General features: G+C 35.5%; 1 long non-coding RNA gene across 1 annotated transcript; it reads right to left on the reverse strand.

Moving 5' to 3' along the window:
* Positions 1 to 11,454: 11,454 nt before the first annotated feature.
* LOC141581519 (uncharacterized) lies at positions 11,455 to 16,645 on the reverse strand. Its single transcript, XR_012514226.1, has 3 exons — positions 16,132 to 16,645; positions 13,412 to 14,041; positions 11,455 to 12,297 (listed from the first exon to the last, which is right to left on the reverse strand). It is a non-coding gene; the product is annotated as an uncharacterized LOC141581519 (long non-coding RNA).
* Positions 16,646 to 17,517: the final 872 nt, after the last annotated feature.

The raw sequence follows: 17,517 nt of genomic DNA on the forward strand, positions 1-17,517 counted from the left end.
TAATGATTAAATTGGCGCCACAAAAAGCTTCACCCTTGATTTAAAAATGAACATTAGATCTTTAATAAAATCTAATGTTATTACAATTTTCACAAATTGATTCCATAGTAACAGCTCCAAAAAGCATTCATCCTCAATTCAGTGATAGCAGTGGATCTTTAGTCGTCGAGTATTTTCATTTGAACTTCTTCTCTGTGTAAGTAGTAAAAGAGTAAACAACATTTGGTAATATAGAGAGATAAGGATGTAAGAATATACAAGTATTACTTAGCTGAAATATATTGGATTCTTCTCCGGAAATATTTCACAGGCAACTTAGACTGAATGCATCCAACATATCATACTCCAAAGCAGTAGCAACTTTGACAATCATTTTCTTCTTTATCTCTGAGAGCAGTATACACTTGTTCAATCCCTGAGTCCTCTCTCTCACTCCAGCATTGGAATGTGTTTCTGAATTCTCTCTTAAACCATTTCCTTCTAGCTCAAGTTTATGGAAACTTCATCTATCCCCTGACTACTGAGTGCTCTCTGAGCAAAAGACTGTTAGCAAAGCCCTGTCTCCTGCAACCTGAGACCCCTCATACTGGCCACTCCTGCATTTCCAAGCCATGGCAGGCAATTTCTCAATACCAGACATTTCCCACAATCAGCTTTTTCTTCTTTGAATATTCTCATATCTTCCTGACAAATTTCATTTCTACTTATAAGCCCAGATAAATCTCGCTATCTCTCTGAAACCCTATGTGGCCCTGGGCTCACCTAGCTCTGAACCTCACACATGTTTTACATTATATTGTACTGACCTCAGCTATTTTTCAAAATGTTTCAATCTCTTCCACTAGAGAGTGAGGCTGTTATGGGCATGCTTCATGTCTTATTCATCTTTGAATATCTACTGCTTAGATCCCCTTTGACAGTTGCTGGACCTAGTAAATATGTGTCAAGTTTGAGTTAATTTGATTTTGTACCCATAAGTTTTTCTCAACCATGAAGTCACTGAGGGAAGGATTTTTTTCTAAACATTTTGAATCTTCAAGGTTAGTATACATTACCTGATATAAAAGAGTTTCTTAAAATGTTTAGTGTATAAATTAATGAAGAAAAATTCAAAACATTCACTTAAAGTACATTTAATTAACATAGGAGCACCTGGATTTGAATACCATATCTATGACTATGTAAGTTTTTAACAAGCCACTTTTTCTTCTAGGCAGCCTACTGTGTATTAGCTGAATAGATTCTAGAATTCAACTCTCAAGTTACTGTTCTGACTCTTCCATTAACAGCTATGTGGCCTTAGAAAATAGCTTAATATAATATATAGTCCCATACTTTGCTTATTTCTGGTTCTCTATTTTGGGCACACTCATGTCCACAATCCTTTGCCCTCATGCACTTAGCCAGAGACTTAAGATTAGTACTATCTGGCCAAAAGATTATACATAGAGGTTTATCTCTCTTGGTTCAAAATATTTAAGAATTAGTTCATGACATATACAACGTGAAACACTATGTAGCCATAAAAAAGAATGAGTTCATGTCCTTTGCAGGGACATGGATGAAGCTGGAAACTCTGGAAACCATCACCCTCAGCAAACTAACACAGGAACAGAAAACCAAACACGACATGTTCTCACTCATAAGTGGGAGTTAAACAGTGAGAACATATGGACACGAGGAGGGGAACACCACACACCAGGGCCTTTCAGAGGGTGTGGAGCAAGGGGAGGAAGAGCATTAGGACAAATAACTAAAGCATGTGGGGCTTAAAACCTAGATGATGGGTTGATAGGTGCAGCAGACCACCATGGCACATGTATACCTATGTAAGAAACCTGCATGTTCAGCACATGTATCTCAGAACTTAAAGTAAAATGAAAATAATTTTGAAAAAAGAATTGTTGCATGACTCTCCAGCTCTCACCTGGCCACAGTGACAATTAAAAAAAATAACAAAAAAAATTGCATAGAAAATTTGCACAAATCATAAGTATGCAAGTTTCTGAATTATCAACAAATAAATACAATTTTATAACCATCATTCAGATGAAAAATAATAGAATATTACCAGAAGGGTTATCTAACCAAAAAACACTCATCACTAATTTCCAATTATTATTATTACTTTTCTCAACCTTGAATTAAAGAATCCTTCTAACAACATGGATTCTTTTGGCCTCTCACCTTCTGAATGGTGAGTTGTGCTTTTCCATGGATGTCTTTTTTCACTCAGTGTCATATTGGTTAGATGCATACATATTGTTGTATGCAGCAGTAATTTTCACTCATCTTCATTGATATAGGGTATGCCACTGTATAAAACATCAGAATGTATATATCCATTGAACAGTTAATGAAAGTTTTAGATGTTTCTAATTTGAGACATGTGGCTCTCCTCTGAAATGATTACTCCCTTCAGATCCATGATGCCTCCAGGTCAGAAGCCATCCTTACTTCCTTATCAGGTTGCCCTGCCAATAGGGACAAGCACGAAAGAAGGGTCACAGAGAGGTTGCTAGCTAGAAACAATTCTTTTATAAGTAGTCTTTTATAAGCTAATTTCAAAATGACACACCGTCCCTTTGCAGTGTTCTGTGGACTAGCTCCAGCCCACACTCAATGGGAGTGGGCCACAGTGTTTAACCATGAGAATGTGGGGATTATGGGAGCCACACCAAAGGTATCTATCACATCATTGGTAGACTGTGGGTTCAAGAATGGAAGAAGCCACTGAGTACAAGCTTTGCTATTAATGTAAATACCACTAAGAAAATAGCAGTGTCACCAGCTATATTTTAAGACACAGTTGACTGTAAGATCATTCACATTTTTTATGTTAAAATGTGATGAAACTATGTATTTGCAATTCAGTGAAATATGGTACTCAGGTTTTTCAATGATCATCTCAGCAGCTCCTTGGGAAGCAAGTGTTTCATTTCCTTGATGCTAATGGTGACACTTTAATCATGTAAAACAGGAATGTTAATCTGAAATTTCTGTAATGTGCTGATAAGTTCAAATAATTACTTAGTAAGACACCACCCCATGCAACTGGACATCAGAATTGATATAAATTTATTTAACAGTAATTGTGCGAGGGAACTAAACTAGGTTAACAGTTTCCTAATGGATCACAGAATTGGCCTAGCAAAGCATGCAAAGACTCTAATTTCCTATGGCACCAAACTTGATTCAATTTACCAATATATCAATCTCTCTGCCAAAAGATATGGAAAGTTCCTGTGTGTGTGTGCACATGTGCACAACTATATGCCATCTTTAACAAGTGAAGCATTGAATTATTGTGATAATTTTACAATTGTAAATAAAAATGATATTTGATTAATGTTATGGGAAAAAGTAGGAATAAAAATATACTCTATATAAGGCATTTACCAGGAACTTTTAACATTACCATGTTAAATTTTTCAACAGAAAAGCGAAAACCTATGAGTGAGAACATGCAGTGTTTGGTTTTCTGTTCTTGTGTCAGTTTGCTAAGAGTGATGGTTTCCAGGTTCATCTATGTCCTTGCAAAGGACATGAACTCATCCTTTTTATGGCTGCGTAGAATTCCATGGTGTATATGTGCCACATTTTCTTTATCCAGTCATTGATAGGCATTTGGGTTGATTCTAGGTCTTTGCTATTGTAAACAGGTGGGTGTTGAACAATGAGAACACATGGACACAGGGAGGGGAACATCACACAATGGGGTCTGTTGGTGGGGTAGGGGCTAGGGGAAGGGAGACTGGGGAGGGATAACCTTGGGAGAAATGCCTGATGTAGGTGATGGGGGGATGGAGGCAGCAAACCACCATGGCATGTGTTTACCTATGCAACAATCCTGCAAGACCTGCACATGTACCCCAGTACTTAAAGTATAAGAATAAAAAAAAAGAAAAGTTAAAAACTGCTTTAATAAATTGTTGCATATCCATGTAACAGAATGCTATGCAGCCATTTAAAATACTGTTGTATAATAATATTTGATAATGTAGAAGGAAATGTTCATCATGTGATATTGAGTTAAAAATAATGTGACTTGTACATAATATTCATATTTATAATATATAACTTTTATATAAGCATAAAAAGAGTGCCATATGTATAAAATATTAATACTGATTATATCTTTTTTTAGGATTGTGGTTAATTTTTCTTCTATTTTGGACATAGAGAAAAATTTAACATATACTTTTGTAACTTAAAAAATGAATCAACTTACAAATAAGGCACATTAGCAATGTTTTGTAAATGATGAAAACAGCCAACAAAATTAATATATAAAAAGCAAATCAGGGTTCATAGCTCATTTGCTATTTTAATTTTAAAAAAGAAATAGGCTCCTTATTTAAAATAATAAATATAAAAATTATGAATAAATTTTATTTAGCTATATCCTTCAAATTCAGGTATTTTCCTATTAGTTATGGAATTCTGTTAAGCAAAACTCAAGTATTTTCTATATAATTCAGATTTTGCAATTTTTTATATTTTGATGTATGCTTTTTGTCATATAGACAAATTCAATTTAGTTTAGAATTTATGGACAAATGATATCAATAGGCTATTCATAGAATAAACATGTTCAATTAATATATATGGAAATATCTCCAATTTTTATAGTTGCAAATTCAATTGAGTAACAATTCCTTACCCATCATGTTGGCAAAATTTTAAAGGTATGATTGTATCAAGCATTGAAGAGGATGCAGAGAAATGTTTTTCAACGATCGATCATAAGTAGGAATGTAAATTGTGCTACCACTTAAGATATAACAATGTCTGATAAAGTTTAAATGTACATTTTCTCTAACCTTTCTCTGTATTACATAAATTCTGTACACATGCACAAAAATACCTTCACGAATACCTTCATTAAAGTATTATTTACAGAATTTCAAAAGGGAAACAATCTGAATATCTATTAATGTATTATTCAATTATTACTATAGTATAATATCATACTGTAGTTAAAATCAATTAACCAGTTCTAAAGATATTAACAAAAAAAGGTCTAAACATTTTATTATAATACAGAGATTACAGATTCTCAATTAAAGATGACAGAAGGAACAAAGAAAACAAGTAGAGAAAATTGTCAGTAAAACACTTTTAAAAAAACATAAGGTCAGACTTGGAAATGATGGGTTTCCAGATTTAAAGGCATCACTGATGGCCAAACATAATGGAGGAAACATAGAGCCATACCAAAAGATGACATCAGAAATTTTCAGAACACTGAACATGCCAAGCAGAAAATGCAGCAAGCTTCCAAAGAGGAAAACAGTTTTCATGTAAGTGATTGAGGCTGAGTGCAGCTCATGCAGTATTCTCAGCACCGTGGGAGGCCAAGGTGGAAAGATTACTTGACCCCAGGAGTTCAAGACCCACTGAGACAAATGCCTGCTGTAGGTGACAGGGGGATGGAGACAGCAAACCACCATGGCATGTGTGTGCCTATGAAACAATCCTGCAAGATCTGCACATCTACCCCAGAACTTAAAGTAAAATAAAAATGAATAAATAAATAAATAATAAAATGCTTTCCACATTCTGCAAAAATAAATAAATAAATAAATGATTTCTACCTTAGAATTCTAAAGCAAATCAAACTACAAATAAAGTACAAGGATAGAAAAAAGACATTTCAAACATATATGTTCTCAATCATTTTACAACCTGTGCACCCTATCTCAGGAAGTTACTAGAAAACATGACCAACAAAATCCAAGGTATAATCCAAGATAAAAAGAAATAAAACATAAGAAAATTCAGAAAGTGTGACATCCAACATTAAAAAGAGTTAAAAGGATTCACAAGACAATAGTGAAGGTGGGGTCTGAAAATGGGAAGCAGCCAGCAGACTTAGAGAGAAATCCCTCCAGGCAGCTCAGAGCAGCCCGAAGCCTGGGAGGAATTCACGCAGGCAGCAAGAGGGAGGGTGCCATGAACATCCTGAGACAGGAGTTACACAGTGGAAGGAGAGGCTGGTGCTGAAACAGTGACAGAGGAATACCAGCTCATATGTAAGAAAGATAAACTCATGATAATAAGCTAGGAAAACATGTATGAAGAACATGTACATAGTAATAACAATGTAAATATTAAATATTGATCTAAACGAAATTATGATGCAAGTATATTTGGAAGATTAAAGAAAAGAGAATTGGAAAATAGAAGTCAGTTAGAAAAGATTCATATGAGAAAGCTAAATTCCCACCTTTAATTATAAGGAGTCAATAGACTACAGCTAAAACTAAAAAATGAAGAAGCAACAATATACACATAATTATTAATGATGTAGAGATAAACCCCAAAATAACAACAACAAAAAAATTGAACATATTTTCCTTTAGGGAGAAGGAATGAGGTATCTGTTGTGATGAGGAGCTTCCAGATTTGTAAAAAACCTTTTAAAAATTACTGGACACTTTAAAGGCTGGACAATATAATGATTTTGAATATTAAAAGCAAATTTTAATATTTAAAATGAGTTTTAATAAACATACATAAAATAAGACAAATTTTAAAATAAACATTAAATACTAGAATATATTTTAAATTAACACAAGTGAAAGTAAAATTATATGTAAAGATTGTATGCACCAATTTTAATAATTAAAACTAAATTATGAGACTAATCGAGCCTGCATGTGTGCACTCACAAATGCGCACACACATAGATATGTGCTAATGGTGTGCTGTAAAGGCTTAAGAACAGGAAGAAAAGGAGCAAAGCACCTCCCCAGGAGTTATGGGGACAGGGCAGGCAGGGGAACATTGGGACTGGGGAGAAAGGCATACCTTTCCCAATTGGACTGGTTTATAACAATTTTATAACACATGACCTTGATCAGAGCATAGATAAATGACAGTAAGTTTGAAGCCGTCTTTTCTGGACACCACTGAGCAGCTTGTGCCTGCCCGTCTGAACACCAGGCCTGGAGAGGGTCTAGGGCTGTTTCTAGAACACAGGACATCTCTTTCCTACCCGAACTTGGCATTTTGCAGGCACACCTTCCCCTTGAAGACCTATCAACTCTATGATGTACTTTCAGTCCTGTCTATGAGAAAGTTGGAGTCCTCAGGCAAATTTAGAGCATATCTCTTTAGCTGTAATGCCCTGAGCTGGACCTTGGTCTCCATGCTCATTGCTACAGAGTAGAGTTGTGACCCACGTGGACGTTTATTTTCCACTTACTGCTGCCATTCTAACTTACAGGCAGAGCTTCCCAGGTACTTCTTTTCTTTAATCAGGGGATTCACCTAAACTCTAACATGAACTTTATATGGAAAAATGCCCACAGTGTTCATCAATGCCTCCAACAAGCACCCTGTTGCTCCAATAAATAGAAGTATAGTATGCATGACCAAAATATAAATAGCAAAATAATATCAGTATTAAGTATCCTGTCCTATACTTGGTTAATTGTCACGGTCACCCAACATGACTATCCTTTCCTAGACCCTTTTCTAGAACATGACCCAGTCACATACACCTGCGCTGCAGCAATAAGAATAATTGGATTTTACAGATTTAAATTTTAAAAATTGTATATAAATATTCCTATAAAAATCAGTATGCCTACAAGCCAAGTCACCATGATTCATCATACTCACACCTTTGTATGTATTGTGGATGTCGGCATGAGCAACCATGACTAAGCCATTTCCTTTGCAAAATGATGCTCTCCCCAGAAAGCATCATTATTGTCATAAATCATTGCATTCTCTCTTACTGCATATGTAGCACTATCAGTCTTGACACCCAAACCTCAGTTTAGGGAGGGAGGCAGATATGGCTTACACAGGGTGATCACAAAACAATCTCCTCTGGATGAGTTTACATTAAAGAAAAAAAAAAAATACTCCCAGGAGGATGCATTTGCTAGCAAGAGAACACAGAAAACATCTGGATTTTCTTGTTTACTGATCGCTAAAGAGCAATCAGATGACAGATGTTCTGAGAAACTGCCAACCTGGACTGAATCAAATTGATGACTTGCAGAGGTAGAATTAAGGTCACTTTCCTAACCTCCTGGGCCAACTAGGATTCCTCAGCACAATTTCTTTTCTCTTTCTTAAAGCACAAATTTAACTCTTTATGGGCATATTGTTGTTTGGCTAAAATCTGAGTAGGGAAAATTTACTTTGGGAACATTAGTTGCCTTAATATTTTAGTAAGTTTTTAAATTTCCAGTTCAGATTAAAGAAAACAAGAATAGTCTTTGTGACAAGCAACTTGCCTCAACTTATGCAGTTTCTAAATATAAAGTAAGACCAATTTATACACAAGTATACAAGAAACTAATTTCCCTAAACACAAAGATTTATGTGTATACATATATATATATATATATGTGTATGTATGTATACATACACACATACATACACACACATTCACAAATATTTTTTAAACCAAATAGAAAATTCTAAAAATTTGAACTGATTTATTATTTATGCAGAAAATACATTGAGAAAACTGAATCCAAAATAAACAAACAACATTGCTTCTCTTCTAGATAGGGTTATGTCCAGGAATAAGAGTCAGGCTTCCTGAACCGCAAGAGGACTGAGTTTCCTTCATCTCATCCCAGTGCAGGTGAAAGTCTGCCAAAGTATTGCAAAATTACAGTTCCTACCTCGAAGCCATCTCAGTCCCAACTATTAATCAGAAGTCAGAACTCTGTATCTAGGATAACTATATATTTTATCTTCAATTCAAATTACACTCCCCTGTTTAACCTAAACAAAACTTCCTCTTATACCAACAAGTGTAATCTCTTTTCTTGTCATAAAACAATATGAGTACGCTAGAATGAAAAGAGACATGTAAGTAGTTTTTGATAATTAACAGGAAAGCATATTTCAAAAGTAATAGAATTCAACAAATAGCTGGAAAAAAACCACACATACTAGAATCAATACTAATGGGTTTGTATGATTTACCAAGCCAGAGAAATTTAATTAAATTAAAGATAAAACTGATGAGAAGCAGCATACTTTTACATTCTATTTTTATTGCAGCTTATTAAGGAAACATATGGAAAATTCAAATGTAGAATATGAACTTTTCAAATTTTAAACAGGATTGCAAATCAAAATGATGTATTTAATAAAATTTCCTATTAAATTTTCAGTTTTTCGAAGAGCTCCTTTCTTTTGTAATGCCTCTTTTGTCAGTAAAATTAATCAAACCTCAGCAGAAAATCATAATAACTTTTTTTGTGATTAATGTTAAAACACCATGATGCCACAGTAAGTTTCACAGAGATGTAATATCCTTTCAGTTTCCAACAGAGGTACATTCCTAAGTTCAATAGACCCTGAGTCCATATACATTGGTGTAAGTCACATCTATGTTGGTTTCCAAAGGGATTTCAGAGATTAATTTGTCAGCAGTTGTAGACTACAAAAAGATTTCGTTCTTTTCTCATATTTGGTGGATTTTAAAACTCAGAGAAAAAAAGAAAAAAAAAAAAACAGAGTGAGAGCCTCTGACATAACAAATTCACAATTCACCATGGAGACAAACTGTACAAAATAGTATCCAATACATTTTCTTACACTGTTCATACTACACACCCTAACTCTTAGACCAGCCTTGTGGAAAATCTGCTTAATTCTAAGACAAATAGTCAATAAAAACATCATGAACCACTGTGCATGCCAAAAAGACTATCCCTTAGGGTGACTTTTAATAGTAGATAAAGACCAGTGGTCCCTCGACATGTATGACAACCCCTATATAATTTAACATCATAATTAGTGGTGGCATTGTGTCTATATTTGCCATTCAGCCTGTTTTTACAACATTTCTTTTTTATATCATTGACAAGCTTTATTACATCAATCAGCACAGATTCCCATAAATTCACTGGAGGTATAAGAAATCGTTTTGAACACATCATGTAACAATGGGTCCATCTGACCATCCACATCCGTGTTCACTCTCTGCTTCATAGGACTGGGGTCGTTGTCTCAATGGAGGGAGTTCATCATGCCTTAGTACCTAGTTGGGATCCTCACATATTAAGACTATAAAGGATTATATGCAAACTTCAAAGTGCAATTACAGTTGCTCTAGCAGTGGAAAGGGGCCTAACAAATACAAAGTCTAGTGTTTTAAAAGACAGTCTGAAAACCCGTCAGTGTTAGCACAGACAAAAGAGTAATATCTCAGATGAAGCGGTAGAAAAGTGAAGGCTAAATGTGATGCTTTGGAGTGACAAAGGGAGGTGCTGGAACTCTGTGGTAGTCTCTGCCAACACAGAAACAATGTGAATAAGATTACCCTAATGGTTTATTCTGTCATATGCTAAAGGTTAAAATATAACTCAGTGCCATTGACTCTCAGTAGCGATCTTTCAACCGATAAAGCTCATCATACTCACTTAGGAGGAAAATGTATAATAATGACACCTCTACACTTTTGTATTTAAATTTATTATTGCCTGGGCTCAAATCCTTAAATTGACAAAATAGACCTTTCTTTCATCTGAAATTTGATGAATTGAGAATGGTGTTAATAAAGACATATCTATTTTCCAAATGTATTTAAATTATATTTTTATTTCGTGTTCAGAAAAACAACTCTCAAACTGTGTTTCTCCTCCACTCTCAGAACGCAATAATCACCACAGAAGACTTTTATGGCCAAATGTGTGGAGCCTCTCCCCCACTGCCAACAGTGAACACTGGCTGGGTGTCCTTCAATTCAACTTCAACACTGTCCTCCTAGAGAGAATGTCCCATCCCATAGGTTGAGGGCTCAGGGCTTTTCTTCCTCCCAATTGTTTGCTTGGGTCTCTGGAATTTTAAGTGGCTTTAAGTTAACCCAAATTAAACCTCTTTGGGTTTAATTTGCTAGAGTGTCTCACACAACTCAGAGAAAAACTTAACGTTTATCAGTTTACTAAAAAGGATCTTTGAAAGGATATAAGTCATCAGTCAGATGAAGAGATACATAGGTGTGAGGACTGAATGAGTCCTAAATGCAAGACCTTCTGTACCCGTGGATTTGGGGTGGGCCACCCTCACAGCATGTGGATGAGTTCTTCACCTTCCTGTCAACCTCCACATGTCCCGCTTTCCAAAAGCCCTCTGAACCCAGTCCTTGTGGCTTTTCATGGAAGATTTGTGACATCAGCATTCCTTCCCCCAGTATAGAGTCCAGGGTGGAACCCTCTCAGGGGGATTTCCTAAGATCCCTAATTAGAAAGGTGAGAGAAGATTAGAGTCCTGACTTGGGGTAGGAGAAAGAGGGCAGTAGAGAGATTCAGTTCCCCGAGGTCTGCTTCTGTGAACTAACACACCCAATATCATGACAAAAGATTTTAACAAGAGCTAGGGGAGTTATGTGCTAGGGACTAAGGACAAAAACATATATATATATATATATATATATATATATCTCATAACACAACATATTCATTATAGGTTAAAACATTTTTTTGAGACTTTAGACTTATGGAAAAAAAATTTCTTTAGCCATTTTTTTTTCCTTCCAAATGGAAATTGAGCTTTCACACTGAATATATTGGCTCCTGAGATGGAGAGAGAAAAATGTAGATACATAATTGCTTGACTTTTGTCAGATAGGGTCAATAATAAAAATGTCAATCATATGGGATACAGAAGTCAATTCACAGAAAAAAGTAGGGGGAAAGCATTTAGGCCCAGCAGCCTCCACAGGAAAGTTAGGCTCTGCTTGCATCCTGAAAGAGGTGCTGAAGCTCCTGACTAGCCAGTCCCTGGGCACTCTATACAGGAAGCCAGGCTCCATGCCTCCCACCAACCAGGACAGGTCAGACAGCATGCAACCTGTGAATAAATAAATGAGTGCCTAAATGAAGAAACAGCAATGACAACTCTTGGATAACAAATTCCTTTTGGTTAGTTCTTAGAAAAAGATTATCTGAAAAGACTCTTCTAAACCAAAAGTCACAGAGAAAAAAGCATCCTCAAACAGAAATTGAATCAATCGTATCTCAAAATGTGAATTTGGGTGTAATTTGTGGCATCCGGCTTTTATATTTGATTCTGAATAATGTATTCGGTTTTTAAATACTGAGTCTATAATTCATGCTTTCTCTTTCATCATGTTTGAAAACCAGTAAATGAATATTTTCCTTAAACCTTCTGTCATCTAGATAGTGATAGTCACTGTTGTCATGGTCCAATCTCATTTGAAACTCTCTTCTGTTTCGAGGAAGAAAGATCCCAATCCCTGGGGCAGCCTCAGGGTCTCTGAGTTGGTCAAATGTGAGGGTCCTGGTCTTGCAATCCCTGCACAAGAGAAGCCCAGAACATGACACACGATTCTCAGGTAGCTCTCACATAGCAGTGTCTGGAGTTCCTAGTTTTAGGGCAGGAGTCTAGTTCTGAGTGTCCTGGCTCTTCTTGAAGTCTAGGGTGGCCCTGTAGCTCAGTGCACTGAACAAGCAACTTGAAGTAATGGCTCTTACTTATGCCTCAGAAGCTAAACAGTGAAGCCTGCCCTGGTTTACAGCTCTCCAGGATCCCTTATATTGACATCAAAATCCCCTTTCTCTGTGTTTTATTGACGTGGATCTCTCCTCTGCTGTGGCCTCCCAGGCGGATGTATTGCACAGTATCTGGCTGAATAGCCTCCAGGAGGATTGGGGAAATAAATGCTCAGAAGTTTTACTATCTTCGCAGGATTCTTTCAAGTGGGGCACTTCATCTGGATTCAGAGAAGGGGTCCCCAGTCAGTTGTGTAGGATGCAAAGCTGCCAATAATTTGGTCAGATAAGACTTGGCAAGATCACGGATCTGAATGCAAACAGATGGAAGCCTGGACTCACAGCACTACTTTCTAGAGGGACATGGGGTAATCAGCCAGCAGGAAGGGGAAAGAGATAGCTGGGCTCCCTTCCTTATCTTGCAGACCCAACTCTTGTGCCCCAGGACACTTCCCTTTCCAAGGCACCCTTGATTCTTGGTGGCCCTTTTGCTTGATAGCCCATGGTTATTTTAGTATTTGCATTCTAGGGCTGTTTTATCCCCGGCTATGTTACCCCACCCACCGAAGCTGGTATGTATGCACACATTGGGATTATTTTCATTGCTTTTATAAATATAATCAGCCTAGGTCATAGCCTTTGAATATTTCCTTAGGGGATATGATAGCTAACATATGGAAAAAAGAGAGAACTAAGAGCCTTTTGATTTTTATCCTGGTTTCTGTGAACCACAGATTATTATTTCTTCCATTTCTCTAAATCTTTGATGATTGCTATCAAAAGAGGAGTAAAAAATCATGCTACTGTTTGTGTAACTAAACTGAAATTTCTATGCTCAGCTACCACAGGAATTAAGAAGATGATGTAACTCAAATGATCATCTAGCCAATGCTATTGTGCTTTTCAGATTTACTCACCTCTTCCTGTGAATTCATAGCCGAGGTGCTATCATGATGGACTTGAACTTTCTCCATTCTCTGAGGCTCCCTCATGGGGACACTAAGGGCAAGCCACACATTTCATAGGCACGAAGCAGGAAGGACTACTGCATTTCCTAGGTCTGGAATTAGACAAGACAGTGGTGACGGCTGTGCAGCTTTGTAAATGTAGTAAAATCCACTGAATCATATACTTTAGGAGGATAATTTGATGGTATATGAAAATTTCAAAAGGATATTAAGTTAAATTGCACTCACCAAGTGCGAAAATTATTCTTATATTTTTATATAAACTGGAATACTTATTGGATATCATTGGGGAGGTGAAAGAAAGAGAAGGAAACTCCCAGAAATAACAAACTTTTAGGTAATTAAGGAGAAAAATCAAAAGTTATTAAGTAAGAAAGACACAAATGAATATACACAATGTCACTATGGCAAAGATTAGCCCATGAGCTACTTTCCAATCACAACGTCAACCAGTAGGCTACAGTTCTCTTTGACTTCATGACACTTTCTATGTTTTGGATTAAAATTATCTCCTCCTTGTGACACTTCTTAATGTAGACGCTGATCCCCTGAGAAAAGTCCTGGGAGATCCTCTTCATCCTGGAAAACAAGACAGTGCTTAATGCTGCAACTCCCTCTTACTTCTCATACTCACTAATTTTTAATGTCTTAAAAAATCTCTCAGGACCTCATTGTGCAAATACCAACATTCTTGTATCAGGAAGGTGTCAGTCTACCCCTTAGCTTTATAGTTCCAAATAAACCAAGAAACAGAAACCCTATGGAAGCATAAATTATAAATGCATCAATTCCACTTCTATGATAATTTTCATCATACACATTCTTCATAAAGGCTTTAAAATGGAAAATAAGCATGCTTTAAAGAAGTATGTTTCAAACTTCCCTGAGCATCAGAAATACCTGGGGGGCTTATTAGCACAGGTTGCTGAAATTTCCCTGAGTTTCTGATTCAATAGGCCCGGAGAAGAGCTGAGATTTACATTTTGAAACTACCAGGTGATACTGATGTTGATCCATTTTTGTAAGTGAATCTTACTAAAATTGCACTAAAAACTCTGATTTAGGGAATGGAGAACATTAAATTATATGTCATTTTTTTCCCCCAAAGACATGATGAAAGAGAATCTTCTCTTCATTAAATAATGAAGTATATGATGCTTCTTTCTTCAAAATTTTTTCTTCTGTTCCAGGATTTATTTACAGGCTTGTGGAGACTATGAAACAAGCTCTAATGATGAGGTTGTTATTTGCTTGCTAATCCAGTTCCTCCTTATCCTGGATCCCAGCTGGGAAGAAGACTGAATTTAGTGATCCCCTCCTCACTTCTATTTTAGAGTTATTTTATCTTTAGCTTTTCATAAAACTGCTAAATCACCATTAGAGGCTGTATAACTTTTATTCTATTACTATTACTGAAAAAAATCAGATTTAATTTTTAAAAAATGTTTTCCAACCATGTCATAACGTTATTGCTGTTTTATTAAGAGAATAGTGTGGCTTCCCTCAAATCTCTCTTTGCAGTGTTCATCAGTATGACATTTAGTTTTTTTTTTAATTAGTCAATTTGATGATGATTCTGGACATAGAGGGTTTTGTTTTGTTTTGTTTTTGCTATTTTTCCAATTTGATTTGCTATGAGTTGCTCTATCCAGCTCATTAGGGCCTTTCAACAGACATTGAGAATTCTTTATCAGGGTCTCAGGGCATAGTTCAGAACTTGTGCAAAGTCAGCTACAGAAGCAAATGCTTGCCAATTTGTCTCAGCACTCTAAGGAGCTTGCTTTCTGCACTCAGGGAGATAATGGCACCCTATTAATGTTCAGGAGTTCTCCAGTAAAAGCCTGATACCACAAATAATACTGAACCCTATGTATACTACATTTTTTCCTATATAAACATACCCACGATAAAGTTTAATCTATAAATTCAGCACAGTGAGAGATTATCAACAATAACCAAAATAAAAAGAAAAATTACAATATCCTGTAATAAAAGTTATGTGAACATGGTCTCTCTCACAAATTATCATATCATACCGCAGGTAACAGAATCTTCAGAAAGTAAAATTGTGGATAGGGGGATCTATTGTTTATTATGCACTTCTGCATACACTACAAGTTAATGCCTGAGAATATATACTCATTCCTGTTTATATCAGGCTGATAATTGTTGGATTATAATTTAAAAATTTAAAATGTGGGGAAACTTAGAGAGGCTTTGTGAGCTTGAAAACAGAAGATGAAAGTAAGCCTGCGGTCTGTCCCTTATTGTGGTGGCCCACACAAGGAAATCTGAGAGAAGATAGTATGCCATCTGTTCAGGTTAGCTGTGTTACACATACGTCCTCTCTCTTTCTAATCATTCTTTTCACCACCCTGCCTTTCCTCTCTCTTGCTTTGCCTTTGCTCCCTCTTTCGGCTTTCCCGATCTTGTTCTTCTTTCCACACTACTGTCAGATCACAGTCTGTTGAAGTTTAGTTAGAGTCCATTTTTGTAAGTGAATCTTACAATTTCACAAGTGTCATATGCAATTCTCTAAAGTATCATGGGTAACACACTTGCTTCTTATATTTACTGAAAACTGACATCATTATATAACTATTAAAAATTGCAGTTGTTCTTGTGGGTTTAGAGAAAGAATGTTCAGCTTCACTGTGTACCAGAATTACCTGGAAACCTGGTTAAAACTGCAGATGCTGGGCCTTCAGCCTTGAGAATTTGATTCTGTAGGCCTGGGGTGAGTAAGATGTTTCTAATGCTGGGTTTGAGTACATCAATCTTTCTATCTTCTCTCTCTTTGTTGCTTTCTCAGTTTGATTGAATTTAAAGTAAACAAAAGTTACTTTCTTTTTTCTAGATAAACAGAAAAACATTGCTCAAATAATAAAATTTATTATATCTATAAAATAATTTCTACATGCAACAAATCCCCATGGATTATGGTAATAAGAAAAATATGAGGTCAGCATTCCACTCCCTTGCAGAAGGCAGCATGGTCCAGAGGAAGAGGATTAGAATGGAATGGCAGGAGGATTGGATGATACTGTTTAATAATTCTGTCAAATTTAATAAAACTTTTAAAAAGTATTTATAAAGCTATGAATGCTTAAAAGGTGTATTTAAGTAAAAAATGTAAGGGAAATAAATGGAAACATAATAATATCACCTTTAATAAAGTGATTGAATACAAGAAAAACAGATAAAGCAATAACTTTTCTTCATATACAGTATGTATAACCATTTAGAAATAGATATAAAGACATAGATTTAACAATAAAAATATAAAATTCTTAGAAACAAATATTTGGCAACAAAACAGGCACAGATGCAGACACTAAAACTGTCATATTTCAAAGAGATCATAAAAAATGCCCCAAGGGACCACAATGTTACACAGACATCAGCTCTTCTTCCATGAATGACCAATTTTTCACAAAATGTCATTACCTAAATAAATAATGTGTTAAACTGGAGAAACTGATTCTAAATTAAACGTGCATTAATCTATTAGTTAAAATAACCAATAAGTTTTTTTTCCAAATATGAGTTGGAGATCTTTGTATTACAGATTCTTAGCACAAGAAAAATAATCTATGTACAAAAAGATTCAAGTGTGTATAATAAGTGAGGCATTTCTAAATTAATGGGTAAATTATTACATATTGAAAAATTTATTCTGGAATAATCAACTTCTCATTTGAAAGAGACTACATTTTTACACCAGTCAATCCCACATGAAATAAAGATTTAAATGTTAAGAAGTAAATTTTCTAGAGTTCTAGAGTAAATTAGAGAATAATATTTTTTGACTGGATTGGGAAGTATTTTTCAAATAGAATAGAATGTTCAGAAGGAATGAAGGGGAAAAATGACAGATTCATTGTGCAACATTCAAAAGCTTACACACAGACACACACCCACAATAGAAACGATTAAGAAACAAAACTAAGGTACAGAATAGAAAAAATATTTATAATTTTTCATATATAAAGTTAATATTTATCTATGAAAAATTACATACTAATCAGAAAATTAAATAATCCATATCAAAATTC

The sequence above is a fragment of the Saimiri boliviensis genome, chromosome 1 (genome assembly GCF_048565385.1).
Source record: "Saimiri boliviensis isolate mSaiBol1 chromosome 1, mSaiBol1.pri, whole genome shotgun sequence".
Taxonomy (NCBI): Eukaryota; Metazoa; Chordata; class Mammalia; order Primates; family Cebidae; genus Saimiri; species Saimiri boliviensis.